Source organism: Lissotriton vulgaris, chromosome 9 (assembly GCF_964263255.1).
Source record: "Lissotriton vulgaris chromosome 9, aLisVul1.2, whole genome shotgun sequence".
In the NCBI taxonomy this organism is placed as follows: domain Eukaryota; kingdom Metazoa; phylum Chordata; class Amphibia; order Caudata; family Salamandridae; genus Lissotriton; species Lissotriton vulgaris.
The window spans coordinates 124,039,732-124,045,938 of NC_141697.1; the positions used below are offsets into that span (position 1 = coordinate 124,039,732).

A 6,207-nucleotide genomic window follows, 5' to 3' on the forward strand; every position below is an offset into this window, starting at 1 on the left:
ATGTTGATGCTTTGTTTCTACTTCTTTGTGCATGGAGTGGAGCTAGGATGGCAGCGAGAGCCACATAAAGGCTCGGCAACGGGGCCTTGAGCTGAGTCAGGGTAAAGCTTCAGGCTCGAACTATCAGCGACTCACCCACCCCTACCTACCTACCCTTCAATGTTGCCAGATTGCCCTAGAGGCCGGTCCAACCATGTTAAAAAGCAGTATTAAGGCAATGGGATTTGTAACAAAACACGATTTGCCCGTTTCTCGCATTGAATAAGACATGCATGTTTAGGGTCAGTGATTAAGACTTTTTTTATTATTATTTTTTTTAAATTAAGTTTAGAATTCTCATTTTGATTCATACTATTCCAAAATATTCCTTCTCCCCGCTGCTCCTTGGTTTTTTTGGGGTTTTGTTTTTGGTACGTATACGTAACAAGATGTTCCTTTAACGAGTGTTCACCACATTTGCACTTGATTTCGCCTTTCGGTCCTCAGAGACTAAGTTAAAGAGAACACAAACACTTGTAAATTATGCATTCCAATTTCATCAATTTGGTACACGCAGGACTTTAAGTGGGAAAAAAACTGGGGTGCTCTAAAAGGGGCGTGGCAAGTTTCTTAAAGGGTTGTGGCCTATCCGAGTAGGGGCATGGTCTAAATCAAGATAACTAGCAAGGTGTGCTTAAGAAAATCATGAAGTCGCATCCAGCAAAGGATAATAAAATAGGCAAAACAGTATATTTATTAAGTATAAGCCATAAAATACCAAACACTTTAAAAAAACATGTAAAACTGATTTACATTACTTAGAAATCTATTGCAGGATTTCCCAACACCCTTGAAGATATTCACTGTGTCTATTTTGCTGGGGTTTCTCACAACAATTTTCTTCAGCAGACCTAACTTTTGCCAGCCAATTCTTTACATACAGCTTTGCGTCAAATGTTTCAAATGGAGGACCATTGAGTTTTACCCATAAGCATGAAGAAATGGTCTCTACAAGAAGAGAGGCCCTTGTCGGACTAGCAATTAACCCTTTCGATGCTGATGACAAGCTCAGCTCGTCACCACCCACGGGTGTCGTGTGCTGATGACGAGCTGAGCTCGTCATGACACCAGCAAATTGGCAATTTGCCGCACAGCGCAAAAATCACCGCAGCAGCGATGCGGTTAAGTTCATTGCGCTGAAACCTCTCTCGCAATCCACATTACTTGCTGGCAGGTTTTCCATGCAAACTACTCATTTTTTAATGCTTCAGGGGTTTTCTTTCCACCGAAATCTTTGAAAAGTCTAAAAGCTTGGATAGTATCTCTTGCTGGTAGCTGAAACTCTGAACACAGTTTCTGGATCTCTGTTTCACCATAAAGAATGCATTCATCACCAGAAGGCAAGTTGCCTGCATCTAGCACAATGAAGCTGGCTAGAAGTTCTTTCTCAGAATCCAGGGCACATCGTTTATTGATATTTACTGACCGACTTTGGTAAAACTAATTTGGATTAAGGGCAACAGAGTTACTTCTACCATGGAAAAGAGGAACATTCTTGAATTTGCCCTCGTTAACTGCTCTCTGAGCCGCAGAAGCAAACTCCCCTGGTGAGTCCTTCATTGCTCTAAAAATACGTACTTGACTAACCAAAAGTCTGTGGGCATTAACAATTGTAATGTCCCTCCTCTGTAAGGAGAGTGATAAGTCTTTGAGTTCTTGAACTACATCACACATTACCCCCAAATCTCAGATAAAAGAATAGGATGTAAGCTTCTTCAAGAGACCTTCATACTTACTCCGGTCTCTTATGGGTCTAGATGGGTCTCTAGAAGCATTCTCAAAATGTTTGCACAGGGTAGGGAAGCAGTTCCAAACAGCTTTCACAGATCTGTAACTGGTTGCTACCCATCTAGTATCAAGCATTTTCCCTATCATCTGAAGTTGTACACATAGCTCGCTGGCAGCCAGATTTAGCTCTCTGGTTTTTTGGTGACATGCTGTATGTGGCATACAATGAGTCCATGAAAATCTTGAAGGGATTGACCCCGGCAAACTCATCAACTGTATCTGCCAAAGCAAGTTCTAGTCTATGAGCCAAACAGTGCAATGTCAGTACAAGAATAGGAAATTCTGATTTCAGCAATGCTACTACTCCTCCTTTTTTTACTAAACATTTACTAAACATCTGAACATACTGCAATCAAGATATCATGTAGCAGATTTTTTGTGAGTCCATCTTTTTCAAAGTAGCTTAGGAGAGCTGTCTTTACGCCAAGGGCATTTGTTTCTGCCAGCTCCAGCAGGCTGAAACAGATGGTCACTGGGGTACTTTCATTTCCAAAAATGCCATGGAGGTAGATGATTAAGGTAGAAGCATTGCTAATAGAAGTGCTTTCATCAATTAATACCGTGATCTTTGGTTTGTGTTGTATGATACAACAGACCAATCTTTGTTGCATTTCCAGTGCAATGTGTTTTATTATTCACTTTGCTGGGCAAAACACGGGCCATTGCACTGCCATTCTTTGCCTGAAGGGTAATTAGATCAGGGTGATCAGTGGAAGGGCGATCTTTTTCTGCCAAGTAGTAGGTAGTGTCAAATACCTTGCATGTGCTCTCCATAAGTTTTGCATTACATTTGTGTACTGTCACCACTAATGTATTTTCCTGCTGAGCTGTAAGAATGTCTTCAGCGCTCACCTTATGCTTCTTAATCTTCTTTCTGAGCTGTTTCTGCCTGGAATCTTTTCCGTCACCGGAAGGACCAACCTCGCCATCTGCCCACTCTTTACTTATGCGCATGCTCTGGGTGTTATTGTGCACTGAAAGACCTGTTGATTGAGCCTGTTTGCAGGAAGAACATCTAATATAGCCTGACTCAAGATACAACCATTTATATTCCTCTTGAAAGTAATACCACTGTCTAGTGTTCCATCAGTCAGGGATTTTGACGGTTTCTTTCTCTGGCACATGTTGAAGTCTTTTTAAAGGTGGACTGTCCTTGGCAGACTCTTGCTGAGTTTTACTAGCCTCATCACTAGTTGGTTGCACTGGACAAGACACCCCTGTAACACGCTGGCGCTTCAGTGACGGTAGGAAGTCAATCATTGAAGACTGCATAGACTTGAGCTTCAGAGCAGAAGCAGATAAGCCATCAGTAGCCATGGTAAAATTTAGAACTTCCTTCTTGAAGGCTAAACTGGTATATCTGAAAAAGAAAAGAAAACTTCTCTGCTGATTTTGGTTTCCAGGTGATAAGGCCTTGCGTCACGCAACGAGAATATTAAGCCTCTTATCTGCAACAAAAATTGAATAGTTTACTCCAGTGATCAACAATGTTTAATTGAAGTGCCATTTGGCAGGTGGATGTTACTCTTCATTCTGTGCTGCTCCTGAAAGGATCTCTCATTGTGAAGTCCAAGCTCCCGAGTGTGGTCAGATTGGGCCCCATCCAGGTACTTTGCAGGGGGGCCCCCTCAAGTTTCGTTACGCCACTGACACGTAAGTAGTGACAGGGCGACCTGTAAAGAGAAGGCAGGCCCACTGGTAGCACATGTGATCATAATCTCCCCCCCTGTGCAAACTCCGGTTACCTTAGGATGTGAAGGGGGCTCTGCGGTCCGCGCTGATCTCCGGTGAAGCCGCTTTCGCTGGTGGGACGTGCCTCGGCCTCAGGTTCAGGCTGCTCCTTTCCTCGATGACAAGCTCGAGGGAACCCCAGTTGCTAGGGGACACCTCGTGCCGCCCCAGATGCAACGTAGCTCCGCCTGACGAACCTCCGTGTTGCTGGGGGAAATCCTCATTGCTGTGACCAATCTGAGCACAGCTCGGAAATGACAATCCCGGGCCGGTGAATACTGGAAGGGTGTTTTCAAGGCTCCTTCTCAGAGGGTATTTCACTATCAAGACATGTTCCCCACACTAGTAACACCAAACAAAAACCGGGACGTCTGCTCACCCTACCTTTGACATTTGAGGCCCAAAAATAGAGCCCCCTAGAGCCCCCTTTCGAGTCCCCCCCAAAAACCTGGGGGGCTCAGCCCCCCACAGTCACCCCGACCCCCAAACTTAAAGCCCTGGGTACACGCCAGTTCTGTTATCCAGTATTTGGGTGTCTTTCATAGATTCACATGCCTGAATCATTCCCCGTCGCCGAGACGGGAGCCTCCGGTACATAAAAAAGTAATGTCCTAAGGACATACATAGAGAACATAGGCCGAAGGGCTTCCCCTTTGGGGCCTTTCCACGTCCTTATGTAAAAAGGACCGAACTCTCATCGTTAGCCAATCAGCTCCGACCTCCCTCTAGAACCTTCCCGGGAGGAGCCTCCGTCCCTCAGATTTTCTACCGCACGTTGTGCTAGGGAGTCTCCAACCTGAGCTCTTCAGGTTTTTTTGCTTCGAAGTCTCAAACTTCTCTGGAAAATCCCTTTGTTCAAAGGAATAATTATCCTATCTTCGACTGCCGTCTCCCATGTCGGAATCCAATAAAAAGGCTTCATCCATGGCAGACTCGCAAAAGAAAGCCCTTCTCAGGGCCTGTTCCTCCTGCGGCAAGAAGCGGATTCAAGCGGAGGATAAGCACGATCTGTGCTTGTATTGCCTGTACCCTGACCACGTCTCTGACAAGTGTAGGGTGTGTAGAGCCTTCCCAAAGAAGACTGTAAAGGAAAGAGAGGCTCGCCTTCTCGAATGGCTCGACAGGCTTAAGGACCGAGACACTCTGGAATCTTCCGAGGGTAGTGTCTCCGTGTCCTCAAAAGTCTCCAAGAAGAGACCCAGGGAGCAGTCCCCTGGAGAGACAGACACTCCTCCCAAGAAGGCGCACAGGAAGCCTTCGGAGGCACGTTCCACCACCTCCTCCGTGTCTGTTCGAGACGACCAGAGGTTCAAGAAACCCGCTCCATCTACTAAGCGGACCACCTCGGTCTCGACCACCGTGTCGACCACTACGGCCTCATCGCCCTCCGCGACGGCCACAACGACCACCACTGCGTCCTCAGGCGCACCGGTCTCCTCTACCATTCCTCTGAAGTCTTCGTCCAAGACCAAAACAGGACCATCGACGGTGTCCCCACTGTCTGCGTCATCGTCGCCTAAGAGATCCAAGTCAAGTTCGAAAGGTCGGCCTTCGCCGAAGAAATCTCAAACCGAAGGATCGTCACCTAAACAGTCAAGGTCAAGTTCAAAAGGCCCGCCTTCGCCCAAGCAATCTCAAGTTGAAGGCTCTACCACCAGTAAGTCCACGGTTCAATTGTCCCCGCAGACTTTGGTGCCATCGACAATATCGGAATCGTTACAGTCGCCAACCCAGGTGGCGGGCGCGCCATCTTCACGCACGTCGTCAGAAGGGACCCCGGCGCCATCTTGGAAGGAATCCAGATTGGTCGAGGTCTCCATTCACTCGATTCCACCTTCCTCGGTTCCCCCAACGAAGGGGTTGCCACCCGATCAGGAGCAGGTAGCTCTGCAGAGTGAGGATTCCGAGGAGGAGAACCAGCCCGATCCGGCCACCTCCCTATCGGACATTCACGAGGACCAGGAGGAAGTCATGTATCAGGACCGTTCCGTACACTCAAGTGTCCGCACGGAAACCACCCCGATGATCTGTTTGCCCGTATCCCTGGTCAACGATTTACGCTGCCTAGTGCAGGACTATAAGCAAAGATTCCCGGATGCCGACAGCGGAACCCAGGCACCGGTCACCCAGGCGCAGCCGTCTGCCTCGCGTCCTTCCGCTCTCCAGGCCCGGCCTCGGAACCAACCCCAACCTCGTGCTCGGCCCCAGCCTCAGGTAGAGGACTCCTCTGAGGATGAGGAGGAGGAGGCGGACTTGGAGGAAGGTGAAGTGCAAGACGTCGACTCGGACCAGAGAAACGACGACGCCGATGCTGCGTCATCCCAGCATTCGTCAACCCCGGCATCCCCACAACCGCACCAAACCGAAGCGACGGACGTTGGGGGGTTCCACAGGCTAGTGGACAGGGCGGCTAAGAGGTTTCACATGGCGGTGGAATCCACGGAAACGGAATGCTTCCTCCATGATTTCAAGGAGCACAGCCAGAAGTCGGCCAAGTCTATTCCAGTTATAGACTTTCTGTGGGAACAAGGCAAGAAGTTGATGCTTACGCCTGCCTCGGTGCCTGCGGTTGTTCCGCGCCTGGACAAAAAATATAAGGCCCCGCTTACCGCGCCGGCCTGCCTTACCGGCCACCCCAAACCGGATTCG

The 6,207-nt window shown here is 48.2% G+C and overlaps 1 pseudogene; it reads right to left on the minus strand.

Moving 5' to 3' along the window:
- Positions 1-805: 805 nt before the first annotated feature.
- Positions 806-3,144, minus strand: LOC147689692 (E3 SUMO-protein ligase KIAA1586-like; annotated as a pseudogene).
- Between the last annotated feature and the right edge of the window lie 3,063 nt (positions 3,145-6,207).